At 37.5% G+C, this 15,994-nt stretch overlaps 1 protein-coding gene and 1 pseudogene across 1 annotated transcript in view; one reads left to right on the forward strand and one right to left on the reverse strand.

The window, feature by feature from the left end:
* The window catches only part of ADAMTSL1 (ADAMTS like 1), an 890,629-nt gene that overhangs the window by 167,345 nt on the left and 707,290 nt on the right, over window positions 1-15,994 (forward strand). The window lies entirely within an intron of this gene.
* On the reverse strand, window positions 7,036-8,073 carry LOC129078341 (mortality factor 4-like protein 1; annotated as a pseudogene).

Consider the following 15,994-nt stretch of genomic DNA (forward strand, 5'->3'; position numbering starts at 1 on the left):
TCACTGATCTCAGTGATTAGAGGAGGTGAGTGTAGCAGATATGAAATGCTCATTTGACAAGCTTAGGGAAGGAGTTCATATGAACTGGAAGAGATGAATAAAGTATTTTATTCTAAGATAATTAAAATCTGACTGTTTGAAAAGTAAAAAGAAAAGGTGAGAAACAAAAGAAAGAGTGAGGAAATTTAGGGGAGTTTCTTCCTCTGTAAAAATAAGGAAAAGAGGAGAAATGCATAAAGGATAAAGTTACAGTTAAAAACAATAAACATATTGAAAGATGCTTCATCTAAAAAAAAGTGAATGGAGGCTTGATTTCTGAAATTTCCCGACTCTTCCCCTCCTCCACTTTTTCTGTACCTTCTTTTTTCTTCTTTTTGGTTTTCCTTTTCCTTCTCAATTTTGATTTCACTCCCGTTAGTTTTCTTTTGAGTATGGGGCCATGTCCTAGACGGAAGTCCTGGTGGCTTAGTGTCGAATGTTGACAGGGGTCATCCTGCCACACCACCCCCTTACGGCCTTTCCGTGGGCCCTCAGTAATCACTTATTTTGAATAGGCCAAACCTTTGTCAATTTCAGATTCTGTTCTCAAATTGACCTGCCATCTTTTATAGTAAATACCTGTTGGATATTTTGGAATTTATCTCTTCTCTTGTATTTCAAATATCACAATTTTCTCTCTGCTATCTCCACACAAACACTGATATCATGCCAGATTTTACTATTGGTGGTGTGTCATCTGCTTGTAGTCATGGATTCATGGGGATTCCTTGTCTCCTGCATTTGTGGTATACATTGTTTATGTGATTTCTCCCTCCTTCCATCCCTCTCTCTTTCCCTCTATTCTACTTTTTTCCATCTAGAGTCACTGATTTTTAAGACCACTATATTTTCACAATCTTCCTAAAATTCATTCACACTTCTTTGATTTAAAGATGAGTAAGGGACTCAAACTGAAATAAAATACAGAGAAATTCATGAAATGTAGACTATGTTTCTTGAGAAGTTTGAAAATTACTTGCCCTAGGCAGGACAATCCCATCAAAATCTTCTGGTGGAGCCTCTTTTCAGGTTTCTATTCTGGTCCCACATAGGTCCTGGGAAGGAAAAATCACTCTGAACTTGGATTTAAGGGCAGAGGATGGAGGTCTAAGAGATGGCAGAGGGAAGAGACAAGGTAGATATGTATTATATATATGTAGGAGTGAATAGTATACTATGTTCAAGTAAGAAGTCATAGTTGAGGTTTCACCTGATCAGAAGAAAGGAAGAACTAGCTGGCCCTTAGTACTTGTGCTGATATGAAAGGCTATATGCCCTGAGTGTAGATCCAAGGAAGGGGGTTCTTGTTTCACATTGGTCTTTATTCTGGTTAAGAAGATTGTTTCTATGCGTAGGTTAGATAGTGGCAATAGAGAGGTCAGAGGCACATAAGCAAAACTTAAAGCTTGCTGTATTTAGTGCAGGGACAGAAATTTTCATTTAACCTCAAAATGTGTGGGAGTGTATTTTTATGTTTCTCTTGCATTGTTCATTGAGTGTCTTTTGGGAAAGGTGTTACTTAATAAATTTCTAAATTGTCTATTTTTTCTTAATATACCAGAAAAACTCCTTAAAAGAATGCCATTCTAAATCCTTATAAATGTAATTTGCTACCTTCTAATTTAAATTGATCTTTTCACACACTCTGATTTCCTACAGTGTTTGTTTATGTACTTTATTTATTTTTAAATTTTTTTACTGATATGTTTTTATTGATTTTAGAGAGAGAGGAAGGGAGAGGAAGGGAGGGAGGGTGGAAGGAAGAGGAGAAAGAGAAGAACATTCATGTGAGAGAAACATTGATCAGGTGCCTCTTGTACGTGCCCCATCCAGGGATTGGACCCTGAACCTAGGCATGTGCCCTGATGGGGAATCAAACCCACAGTCTTTTTGGTGTGTAGGATGACACTCCAACCAAGCCACCTGGGCCACAGTATGATGTAGTTTATTTTATACAGAAGTCTTGAAATTCATTTACTTCTAAAATTATTATATACCAAGTGCCTGAAATAAAGACATGGTATATCATGGTCTTTTTCCTATAAATCATATACAAACAGAGCAGGTCATAAATGCTTCAAAAAAGTGTTCTGAGTGGGAAAGAGGTATTGGTTTGGTTAGCTAGTGGTCACATCTACATGAAGGAAACAGAATAATTAATAAGAGTTAGAAGTGAGGAATATTTTAGGTGTGCAGAGATTTTTACCAGTAGGATATGAGAATGGGGACTGAAGAAAGAATAGAGCAGCTTATCTAGCAGGAGGGGCTGGCCTGAGCAAAGGTGCAAAAGAGGAAAGAGTGGGGCATGCTCAGGTAATACCAAATGGACTGGTTTGGTTAGAATATATACCATGTATAGAGAATTTGTGAGAACTAGCCTAGAAAGAATATTCATATTACTAAGAGATGAACGGCATTTTCTAATGGAATCTGTATTTACTTTTGTAGATAAAGGTATCCTTCAAAAAATTTCAAATAATTGATTTATGTGATCAGAGCTGGGTCAGAAAGTAGAGAGTGCAGGTAAGGAGCTCTTGATTATGGTACCTTTGGACTTGACTATGACAAAGCTGGTTGTTGTCTCTAAATCTGAACTGATGCCCTTGACTTGTGTTCCCTTCTACCTATGCCAATGCACATATGTCACTTTTATGTCTGTTGTCAGAAAAATAGACTGTTTAGTGAGAAATTGTTTCTCCATATCCCTGGGCCATTTCATAATAAGTAGAGATGCCAAAAAATTTCCAGGATAAGCAGGTCTTTAATGGTATATAACAAATTAGATTGTGGAAAGGTCAGGAAAATACTTTTTTTTTTCCATCAAAAATTAGATACATCTGGGCTTTTCACTGTAAATATTTTACATACTTAGGACTAGGCTAACTGATGATTTTGGAGACAAGTTGAGGTAACACATAGAACATTTTAAGCTCATTACATGCTACATATATTTTAAAAATTAGAGTTGGATACCTATAGCTATGTTCTCTCAAGAGATGATAATCTTTTCTGGATTTTTATGTCAAGAACATGAATGTATTTTAAGAAAGAATCTAAGGAAGAGAGTAGAGCCCTACTTTTGCCTTTCTCCCTTATGACAATATTATGAATTTCTTAAAAGTAGATACAAAATCATTCTGAGATTACCATGAAAATTAGGTATTACAGGAATATATTCTCTATATATTCATTTTACTGAATATATAGGGATCAGTAGGTTTAAAGTACAAGAATTAGATATTTTAGGCTTATCAGCTATAAAATCTTTATCATTGTAGATTTATAGTAGCATATAAGTGCCTTCTATAAAGAATACAATGTTGTATGTGATATGGGCATTTTTTTAAATGAAATTTAGATTCTTCAATCTATATTACATGGAATTACATTTAAGAATTTAAGAACTGGAAGGGACATTAGATATCTCCTAAGCCAGTATTGCATGGAATACCTATACCTATACCTAGGTAGTCTGTGCATAAGAATTTCTGAGAGAAATTGCTGCAAACTACACCTCTCATCTTGGAAATGCATATGTTTATTAACATATTGAAGACTGGGATTTTCCTAGTGATGAAGCCAGTTTGATTTTTATAACATAAAGTTTCTCAAACTTATTTGATCATGTGTGTGTTTATACATATATGTATGAACATATGTATGTGTATAGGCATTCAATATATATTAACATCCTATGAACTTACATTGCCTAAAATATGCTTTAGGAAGTAATTGTTCAATTTCTTCATTCTGGGAAAAACTGATACCTAGGAAAATTATTTACTCTCTGCAGGTCACACAGCTCTTGACATGTTTCCCTAGTCCCATATTGCCACTTCTTTTTTTCAGTGATCTCATTGGCCCATATGTGATATGCCATTAACAGTGTTATAATTATCCTTTCTTTTCCCCATAGTTGACATAAATTTCCCTTCCTCTGACAAATTTTTCGCTCAAATAAAAGGCTGAATTCAGGGATGAGCAACTCCATTTTAATAACAAAGCCTTTGACTTGATTCCACAGTACTTAGTGCTAAGGACTCTGGAATCTATATCATCTCCGTTTTGGTTCTTTCCTAATCTGTTCTCTTCCAAATACCACCTGTACCCTGCATGTGACCATTTTCACAGCATTGGGCTACCTCTTTAATTGCTGAAAGTAATGATGTACACATTGCATATCCCATTCGTGAATCACCAGTACCCTGTACTTTCATTCTCCTGTGCCTGTTTGATATTTTATCACTTACATAATGCTTCAAACTAAGGGAAAATAGGAGCACAGTAAGGCAAATTAGACTTGAAAGGATGTGTTAGGGTTGACTCGGCAACTATACCCCTAAGAACTTTTATATTTGGGAAAGAGGGCAATTGTATGTTAAAATGAATGACTGAATGAATGACCTGTAAAAATAATTAATGGGAGAGTAAGAATAGAGGAGTAAACTGAGGCAGAAACTCTATTCTATTCTAGGCTCTACTTCTTATTAGATATGTAAATTTGTTCAAGACACTTAACCTTTCTGATCTTGGTTATCCCACCTGCAAAACATATGAACTGGCCTAAATGCCCCCTGACTCCTGTCTAGCTCTAACTTTGATCTGTGAGTGTTAATTAGCCACAACTTGATTACTATGGATAATCAAGATTCGGCTGCCCTTGTTCAAATTGGCAGCATCTTAATGGAATGGTCTGGAAAAAGAAGGAAAAGGAGAATCTCTGTTCATATTTTCACTGCCTTCCAAACTATGCATTTTGACATTTCATTTGCTATTATAAAATTAAAATCACCTTACTGTTTCCGATAGAGTATTTTAAGCCCTTTATTTTAGAAGACATAATCTTCTTAATTTTTGTAGTGTTCTAACCTAGAGAGACAAATATGGGGCTTGAAAGAATATTGTTGTACAGGCAGAATCACACAGAAGGCAGAAGCAGGAAAGAAACTGGCCTCCTGGATAGTTCTTTGCAGACCTCACCCATAAGGCCAAGTGTAATAAAGGACATGGATTGTTTCCATGGGGAAAATGTTGTAGACAGATACAACCCTTTTAGAATGTATACATAGACAGAATTCTATTTAAGTTAGTGACATCTTATGCTGCATAGTCATTTTTTTTAAAACTGCACTGACAAATTAGTCAAGTAATCCTCCCTGGAGATTACAGCAAAAACACAGGCCTTCTGGACAATGTCAGGGTTCTTAAAATTAGAGAAGCTCATCAAACCAGTTGTCTGCAGGACAGGTTTGGTATAGCAGTTGGATGCTCATTTCTATAACCAACTCATGCACAATTCCGTAACATGGATCAGGGGGTTCTTGGTTTATTCTCTGTCCAGATATTTATGTTTGAACCCCCAGGGTAACTCTCATCACCTCCTTTTTCTACGTGGGAGCTTCTTTCAGTACTTGTTCAAAGCTAGCCAGTCCATCCCTGGGCAGGCCGGTGGTGACAGGGTTGTGCTTGAAGGGAAATGGAATCACACTGCTTATGGCTGGCATCTCACTTGAGCCCCTTTGCTCCACATCTAGTTCTCCCAGCTTCTCTATGAAAGCAGTTAACTAGGAGAGAGAGTCTCACATGAATAGGCATTTGTTTTCACAGAAAATGCTAGACTGGAATTGCTGGCCCACACTGTTTTGCATCAGCGGATGCTTTAAGAAGGCAGTGAAAACATCTTATAAAGTGAAAACCTATCATTTGTAAAGCTGCAAAGAGAGAGCTTTGTTTGCCCACACAGCATTTCTCAATGGAACCCCTGAGGCCATGAGTTTTTCAGGACAAGTTTCAACTCTGTTTAGCGCACATTCATTGTGCTAAGGAGAAAAGGCCCAAAGAAGCAGGGCTACTATTGTGAATCTTGTAAAGACTGCATGAGTTTAAGATCTCTGTCTGTCTTTGAACTAGAGCCAATTTATAATTACCTGTGATCAAAAAGAGTGTAGACAAATTAAAATGGAATCCACATAATCTCTTCTTGACTTTGAAAATGCCACCCTCACCTTCACTTGTTCAGTTATTTGCAACAGAGCAGCTTGCAAGTAGCAACAATTGTCCATAAGAGTTTTTGGATGAGGTTCTGGCCAACAGGAAAAATGGTCTAAGTATAGATGATAAGAATGGCCCTGAATATCCAATCCAAATATAATCAAATAGACTGTATATTGCCAGGGCCGTTTTTTTTTAAAAGGAAGAAATTTCACAAAGAGCTGGTAATACATTAAAATATTCTTGATTGACTAGCAAGAATGGGTTGTAGACTACCTAGATTTGGATTTTTTTTTTAAATGCAATTTCTCCCAGGCATTTGGGAGTAAAATGTTATATTTGTTCACTATTTTTGTGCATTTCTTCTTTTATTTTTTGAAATATAAAGAAAAATTTATTGAAGATCTGAAAAACAATTCCTAAAAGGTTGGCTTTTCTATAAAACTCTATCTACACAATGCATTGTGTCTATCATGTTAAAATGTTCATTAGATGCAAATATAAACACCACACGTACGTAGGCCACCACCCTTTAGCAATTTGAGCAAAAGTAAAATGCCTAAGGAACAACATGGATGACCTGCAAAGGATAAGCTCTTTACTTTAAGCACCAATTAAAAATGAAAAAAGAAAAAGGAGTCCATATGGACTGGTATGATCAGTTATGTACACTGAATTGAACTTTTGGCACTAGAAATCAGAGCATTTTGTCAAAGGAATAGATACACCAGCGTTCAAAAACAGCTTTGTCAGTTAGGCAATAGAACATTATATAGGGTGTCTCTCCATTGTCCATCAATGTGCTGGTAACAACTTTGAAGTAAAAAAAAAAAAAAGGAAAAGAAAAAAAAATAGCTGCAGACTCCCTTATTTTCTTTATTTAAAACCAGATGAAAAACAAACATCAATTCTGTTATACACTAACATTTTCATAGTACATCATTTGTACAAGAGAAGGACTAAGAACAGAAGTGTGTTACAGAAATCCAAACTTAAGTAAGCACCTCACACAGCTCTCCGGTGGTACTCAGGAGGAAACACTTCACAATCACTGGCACTAAAGAAAGTTGCAGAATCTTGGCCAGGTATTTTAGGAAATCATGAAGATAATTTAGTAACAAAGAAAGGCTCTTCTCATTCAGAGGTGTGTAGGCCAACATCGCTCCACTTCATACAAATAATCCCAGTAGATGTGGCATTCCACAGGAGGTACACCTGGAACATGGGTGCATCAGGGTGATCTTTGAGAATTTCAGCATACTGCAGTCTCTCAAATTTGTAGAGTATCTCAGTGCCTTACATTACATTGAAGTATTCCTTTACCCCTGCCACAACTTCATTAACAGCATACTCCTTATTGTCTGTGTTTCCTGGACTTTTCCTGCAATTTGCATAATCCTCCAGAGTGGAATCCACATTTCTTCTTGGCAGGAAGATGAAAGAGCCATTTCTGCCCTGGCTGGGTGGTTCAGTTGGGTAGAGCATTGCTTTGTACACCAAAAGGTTGTGGGTTTGATCCCCAGTCAAGGCACATACCTACGTTGTGGGTTTGGTCGTCGGCCAGGGCATGTATAGGAGGCAACTGATGGATGTTTCTCTCTCACATCGATGTTTCTCTCTCCCTGTCTCTCTCTAAAATCACTAAACGTATCCTCAGGTGATGACAGAAATAAATAAATAAATAAATAAATAAATAAATAAATAAAAAAGCAAGCAAGCAAGCAAGCAAGCAAGCTCTTTCTGCTGTGTAATTAAGTCCCAGTCATCAACCAGCTGTGGTTAGGTTCTTCAGGAATTTTTAACTTCAACTCTGTTCATGAATGTTTCCTCATTTGCAACAGTAGGATCTACTCAAGCTCTTTTCTTTTGAGGAGGCTGAGGTGTCCCACGGGTACTGCGACCATCTCCATTTTCCAGGGGTTTTCTGTTCATTCTTTTTTGGTTTTGTTTCAATATTTTTCTGTTGCAGACCAGATGTCTTCTTTCCCAGGGCAGCCTTTCTCATCTTCCCCTCTGCATATTGCTGCTCATTGGCCTTTTGAAGTTCTCACTGTTTCTGTAGATTAGTGTCAACGTATTTGAATACTCTGCTTTCTGGAACCCATTCATCCCAATTTTTATCCCAACCACTGTAATGTACAAAATATTTCATTTGTTCATCCTTTATGGTAACATATACACACTTTGCTTCCTAAAGAAGAGGCCCGTGGAAGTGTAACACTCACCCACCCACCCGGAACTTAGGCTTCAGGTCCTGTTTAGGCACCACATATAGAGACTGGCGGCTGCCACCTCCTCCTCCCACCACCCTGACTACCTCTCCCTACTTGCCAACCCCCCCAGCTCCGTGTCAGACATGTGGGAAGCCTCTTCTATCCTTTATTAACTTCACATCTAATCTTTTTTGTACAAGTGCTGTACCATACCCATCCTATGGGATTAGATATTTGTAAGCTACTCTTGTGATTTGGAGATAGAATTGATCCTCATGTAGGGCTATGCTTCTTTATTCCCCTTCATGACCTGTGAGTTGGCTGGCTCCCACTCTAACAGTTTTACATTGATTGGTTCCATGTACATGTATTTTGCAATTCCCAGGATTTAAATGCAGATTTGAATTTCATTAGTACAAGAATTTACCTCTAACTCTCGCAATAGAAGCATTTTCTTGCATGCTTGAAGCTGAACGAAACTTAATGGTGAAAATTCACAATGACAGACCCGATTAAATGAGATCAGTATTTTGTTGTGGCTCTGAACCTGGCAGTAACTTTGGACAAAAAGGCATTGAAGTTCTAGATGGATATGAAAATAACATCATTTTTATAGGCAAACTTTGCAACATTGTTTTTATAGTTGAACTCTGGAACTTAAGAAGAATATAGAATAAAAAAATAATGAATAGAAAAGAAATAATAGTTTGGAGACTCAAAATAATTTAAGCAAAAAAAAAAAAAACAAACCCCAAAACAAAAATAACCCCAAATACTTATTTCCTTGAGCTTCAGACCAGATTCAGGATGTCCAGACTGTGTTCATGTGCTGCTTCCCGCCCTCTGCCCCTGCCACCGCAAAAACAAAACAAAACAAAACAAAACATAATTATCATTGTGAATATGAAGTCATTAGCATGCCTTACAACAATAATGGTAAGACAATTATATAACCTGGTATAAGTAAGAAAGTTTGCCACTAGGTATCAAATGCTGAGCAAGGGGTGAGTGTGGACTAGCCCAGCTCTTCATACCCACAGGGCCAAGCTCCTGGTGTTATTTCGTTGTGTGCTTACCACAGCACTGCTGATTTCTGGTAGGCAATAGAATAAATTGGTGCCTGAAAGAATCTTGTCTCTAAAATACATAGGGAATAGCTTTATACTTACTGATTTTAGAAAGTTTGTCTTTATTAGCCTAGAGCAAAGGATTTCCATAGCTAAAGTCTCTTTTGAAGAAAGAATTTGGGGTGTTTAAATTCCTCCAAGGCCTCAAAATCTTAACTTTGAGAGAAGGGTGCAAAAAGTATTCACATTCACTCTTAAAGGCAAGAGATTTGAGAACAGTGATCTTATAGATTTTTGGAGGCCAAGTCATGGGGAATGTGAAAATAGAAAATATTGGTTTGTGTTTAGTATATAGGAGGTTGCAGAGCTGCTGGAGTTCTATTCTAGTTTCTTGCATTTTTTTAAAAAAAAACAATGAATCCTCAATAGCAAAGATATTTAGAGCTATTTTTAATTTTACTCTTAAAATCTACTTTAACATTGACAAGTAAAACTCAGTCAGCGGGGATGAACTTTTTAATATCTCCTGTCATAGACTTTGGATGAGAGAGTTTCTAGATTTTTCTATCATGTAATGATTTATCTCTTGACGTGAAACTCTTTCAATATGAAAGTAAAAATTATAAGAAAGCATTTGCAGTTTAAATTCACCAGCAGTTGCCCATGAAATCATTGGTGTATGCAAGTGGATAAAGAGATACATTTTATTGTTTTCTCCAACAGTGGTATAGAATTATTAAAAGTTTGAGGTCATAGTTATTATTTTTAAGCGATTTTATTTCTTTATTTTAGAGGGAGAGGAACATCAATGTCTAAGAGAAATGTCAATCAGTTGCCTCTCGCATGCTCCCCAACTGGGGACCAAACCCCCAACCCAGACATATGCCCTGACCAGAAATCAGACCAGTGACCTTTCACTTTGCAGGAGGACACCCAACCAACTGAGCCATACACAGTCAGGGCTTGAGGCCATAATTAATTGTTAGACAGGGCTCATTCCTGCAGTTTTTTCATACCCGCCATTAATTTCATAAAGTGATGTAAGAGGAAGTATCATGAAAAGTTCTTCTCAATTGCCTACATAGAGTCTAGAATTTTAAGGCTTGTTGAATATAAAAAAAAAAATTATGGACACATTTCTATCCTTCACTTTAACTTGCAGTTTATTGGAATAAATAAATTTCTATTATAATCTTGTCTTCCTTACGTTCTTAGCTGTAAATTCCTATGTTTTGTACCTTTATTTGTGTTCTCTCTTTCTCTTTTTTAATTGTAGGAGGTCTGTGATTCCGTTGCTGTTCAGTGATTAAGCACAGCTAGGGGTCACTTGGAAACATTCAGTTGTTTCCTCCTTACACAGCTGGTCATCCAGGAAGTGTTTGGACCCTGGGCACATTAGCTCGGGCCACAGCTGACTGCAGTGCTACCTTGGATTTTATTGCCTGCCACTTGGGGGACATTCAAGAATGTAGATGCCTTAGGCAATGAATCATCCTCCTGCCTTCTTTCATCTAACTTCAGTTTAGGACTCATATTTTCTTTTTCCTGAGGGTAAATTTAAGGCATAGCCAGGTGACCTCTTGACCAAGTTCTTAAAATTCAAAGGGTATGAATAAAAGGATGTGCTTGCCTCAGATCTTGGAGTCCCTCAGACAAAACAGATCCATGATAATAACAGTAAAACACACATCTGATGTTTATACTGGACAATCTTTTTGCCCCCCTTTACTGAAAACATGTAGCCAATTCGGAGGCACTGTGAACCCCAAGTTCCACAGAATTCTTAGGTGTTGGCAGCACGGTACCACTCTTGCAGTTGCACAGTGCCCACAGTCCTCTTACGTGTACATGGGAGAGATTTACAGTCGCACTTGTTACCACTTGCTCCTGCCCATAAAACCAAAGAGAAGGGAGAGTGACAGACTGATACTATATTTTCTTTCATTAGCAGTTTTACCTTTCACTGTTCTGTGCAAATTAATTTGGTTTATCAAAGGAGTAGATAGTCGCCTGAGACAGAAGGAGAAACATGCACAAGGGAGGAGGTTAAGCTGCTCCCCGCTCCCAGTCAGTCAAGGTGGACAATGAACCCTGGCTTCCAGATGCATTTTCTTTACTCATTCATGCTTTACTTTTCTTTTTCCCTAAAGTCTACATTCAGTTACTCAATTTTCCTTCAATAGAGCCCTTTGGTGCCTGAGGGCTCTATTTCTTTGAATATTTTCCACAGCCACCTGTATCTGAGGACAGTTGGCCATAGAGTGTCTAGTTCTCAGCTCTCAGGCAGCCCATGGCTGTTGAAGACTTATCTATGGTCACTCAATCTTCTTCAACTCATGTTGATTCTGGGTTGGTTGGGATTCTCAAGAAGGAATTGGTGCTGAGAAATGGAGCCTAGAAAATGCTGAAGGTAACGGAGGTATTATTGGACTAAGGAGATGTAGAAAATCTCTGAGAATTCAGGACACTAGGGTCTAGGACTAAAAATCAAGATCCTCAGTTCAATGTATGAAGCTTAAAGATTGACGATTTCCTAGTACCTCCTTCCTTTGCCCTGTTTTGGAAACAGCCACAACTGCAGCTGGGATATTCTAAGCCAGAAGCTTTTAGGGGTCCAAATGTGAGCCAGACGTTCCTTTGCAGGAGAAAACACTGATGGGATGGAATTGTGGCAGCAGCCATATTTTTCCATGCTTACTACAGAGCTTCAGCTCAGGCTTTAGTAGTCTCTAGGCTAAATGGAAATAGGCTCTTTATGCTTTTTTGCAAAGCTACCTGTTTACACAAAAGCCACTTAGGTAGGCCCCAGATCCCTGTTTATCTTTTGGTCTTACTTTGCTATGTTCACTCATAGGTTATAGTTAAGGAGCAAAGTAAGTCTGGCCGCACAGGAGCAAGATAAATTAAGCCAACCCAATACTCCCAAGTTGTTGACTTGAGGGAGGTGGGGTTAAACTTAGTTTTTGATCAACTTTGTTTAACAAACTTAAGGGAAGCAAATACCCCTCTCTACCTCTAAACTATATTGTGAAAAGGTAGCAACAGTAACAATTTCATTCTCTAAAATGATGCCTTTCCTTTTTCAGAGTGAAGTACAAAAATATGTTCCTTTAAACTTTCCTTGCTAAAAATAACATCAAGAAAATTGACCTTTCTGCTTTTAAATTCATATGAGGAATTTTCTCTTTCCTAGGTCAAGGTTGAATTCTCATAACTGTCTATCGATACTATCTTCCCTATCATTATGTGACAAGCATTATTTTATAAACCAAGAGCTTATATTCAAGTTAGACACACTGAATTGTAATTTGTTTTAATATCCAAAACTAAAAATAATTTTACAGTGGGCAAAACCCCAGATGTGTTTTGTCAGTCTCTTTTTCACTTAATGTCTAAAGCTTTATGTTTTTTAAGGAAAATGTTATCCATGTGTTTCTCATTTATTTACACTTAACTCATCAGTATGTTTAGTAAGAGTTATTTGATGTTCAAGAAGACTTTTTAACTATTTTATGTGCTTATTGTATGCGCCTATGAAATGGGAAGTTACTTATGCCAAGAAAGCAAACGGCGCAAAGCCTATCACCATCATTGTCAACAAATATTTATCCATAAGATCTCAAGATAGATTTAAAAATCTGAAGGATACATTTGAGTATTTCTAGACAAATCAACATAAAACTTTTAATTCTTTCCTGATGTCATTGGTGAGCCTGCCTCACCCAGTAGCATGAATCTTTTCAAATGTGATTGTTGTAGTTGTGTTGGGCTGCCATACCAAAATACCTCACACTGGTGGCTTAAACAACAGAAATATATTCCTCACAAATCTGGAGCCTGGAAAGTCCAAACTCAAGATATGACAGGATTGGTCTCTAATCCTTTCCTGGCTTGCAGACTTCTGCCTACTCACTGTGTCCTCAATTGGTGGAGAGATAGTCAGTGCAAGCTCTCTGGCATCTCATCTTATAAGGACATTAGTCCTATTGGATCAGAGCCCACAACCTCATTTAGCCATAATTACCTCCACAAAGGTGCTCTCTCCAAATATAGTCACTTTGTGGGGGTTGGAGCTCCAACATATCACTCAGAGGGGGGCAATGCACAAATATTCAATCTGTAACAGTAGTCAAGTGGTTGAAAGAAAAGAAAGAAAGAAAGAGAGAGAGAAAGAAAGAGAGAGAGAGAAAGAGAGAAAGAAAGAAAGAAAGAAAGAAAAAGAAAGAGAAAGAAAGAAAAGGAAGGAAGAAGGAAAAGAAAGAGAGGAAAGGGAAAGGAAAAGAAAAGAAAGGAAAAGAAAGGAAAAAAAGAAAAGAAAAGAAAAAAATCTTTTCAGGCATATAATCAGTGGGTTTCATATCTTGTATTTCACCAAGAAATCTTTTTCCTTACCTGTACCCTTAGTTAGCCTTCAGTGTTACCAAGCCACAGAAATCTGATGAAAGTATGTATTTTATCATGCTGATGTGGTGGAGATTTTTCTATTCATTAACTACACTTATCGAGTGGCCACAATGCCCTGGACACTCTGATAAGCCCTTTGAATAGGCAGACGGGTAATGTATACTTCCTTGGTTACTCAGGTTGGTAGGGAAACTGGACAGTGTAGTAGATGTTATTGAGGTCCCACCCATTGTTGCCTTGGCCCACCTGAAATGACCCACATGCAAGTGCAACCCAGAAATGCAATAAAGTTAATTTTTCCAAGGGGCCACACTGTATTAATAGAGATGAGGTGCATCAGTTCTCATTCCATTTGGTACAATGATTCTAAGGTATGTTCCACACAGTTTCTCAGAGAAGGAGTCACAGGGGATTTCCCATAGCAGCCATCTACTCATTAACAGAGTCCTTATTGTACTTCATCCCTTGTCTTAATTCCCTTCACCTGTGCTTCCTGAAGTCCCCCACTAAAGAAACCTTCTGCACTCAAGTCCTTGTCCTATTGTTTGTTTTGGGGACAAATCTAAAACACACAAAAAACCAGGAGTTGCATTATAGTGATATGAGCTATAACAAGTATATACAGTAGGAAGAGGCAGTAGCAGAACATAGACTAGTTATTTCTTTCAGTAAAGACTGGTGGGGTATTTACTAGCTCAAAGTCAACATGTCAACATTCCCCCTACAGTATAAACTTTACAAAGCCAGGGGCGCCTTCTACTCAGTACTTTATACCTAGAGTCCAGCACAGGTCTGGCACATAAGAGCTTAACATTTATTTGTTGACTCAATGATCCTTCTTTGACAGGGGAAAAACTATGGGGTTTTGAAGAGTATTGAATCACACTTGGTCTAATGTCCAGTTCATAGCTTGTCTACCAAACAACTCTAAAAGGATAACTTGAAAATTTTGGGGATTAGGAACTGGGATAGTGTGTACTGAGTTCTGGGCAATTTTGGTATACTTGGGAAATGAAAAGTCATTTTTTAGATATCATTGGATTGTAGAAGGTGAATGTTTGCTGAAAAAATAGAGATGATGGACAATAAATAGATCAAGCAGGAAGACATGGTAGACCATACTAAGGCACTTGGGATCTCACTGGAAAACGATGGTTGAGGTAGGGCATCATGGAAGAATTTTCATGGAGGGCAACATCTGATTAGAAAGAAATCTTAAAAAGAAAACCCTTAAGTTCTCTCCTCTGCAGTGAGGAGAATAAATGGGGTTGGGAAAGATTAGAAATACCAGGATGGAGTCCATATAAGTCAAGGAAAGGGAATTAATAGCATTGATGGTGAGATGTTTAGAATGAGGCAGAAAATATAACCAAGGACTATGTCCTGTCATGGGCAATTGGATGATGACAAATCTTGAGATAGAGCAGGTAAGAAGATATGATTATGAGCAGGTAAGAAGATATGATTATGAGGGCTGATGAATCTTAAAGTATTCATGGAGCCTTCATGTGAGACTGTCTAGGTTTTAGAGAAAGATCTGGCTGAAAATGTAGATCTGGAGAGTCATCAGCACTTGGGTGATAATTAGAAGCCATGGGATTTAATGAAAAAAAATTAAACACTTTAACAGTGCTTACTATATATCAATTACCTATTTGAGTTATATATAAATATTAACTCCAACTATTAAGTATACTTAATACTAAAGACTTAACATTAATATTAAGTGGCTCTACTTAACTGTTTATAACTGTACTTCAAGATTAAGATACTAAATTTTAACTTAGTATCTAACTGAACAACCTTATGAGGTAGATCCCACTTTGTAGATGAGAAAACTTAGGCACAAAGAAGCTAAATAACTTCTTCAAAGTCACACAGCTAGTGAGTAATGGAGCTGGAGTTGCTCAGTTCAGTGAACTGAGAAAGAAAAGAAGTGTCATAACTCCAGGAAATGAAGTAGGAGCTTGAGATCAATTAAGACAAATAAGGAGCACCAAGAGAGGTAAGAGAAATACCAGGGAAAACTGGAATCTTAGGCGCTTGAAAAGGAGAAGGCTTTACTTGGGTCACATGCCACTGAGAGATGAAGTTGCAAGAAGGCTAAGAAATATTCATTTTATTTCACATTGAAAAAAGTCAACAGTGACAGCAGTTTTAATGAAATATGCAGGTTAGTCATTCAACTGAATTATTCTCCCTAGAGCATTCGATTCTAAAGAATGAGTTTGCCCTGGTAAGTTTGTGCTGCAGCTATTGAAGGAGGAAATTAAAAGGGAG

This window comes from Pteronotus mesoamericanus, unplaced genomic scaffold (genome assembly GCF_021234165.1).
Source record: "Pteronotus mesoamericanus isolate MK-2021 breed Mesoamerican mustached bat unplaced genomic scaffold, CSHL_Meso_final contig_73, whole genome shotgun sequence".
In the NCBI taxonomy this organism is placed as follows: domain Eukaryota; kingdom Metazoa; phylum Chordata; class Mammalia; order Chiroptera; family Mormoopidae; genus Pteronotus; species Pteronotus mesoamericanus.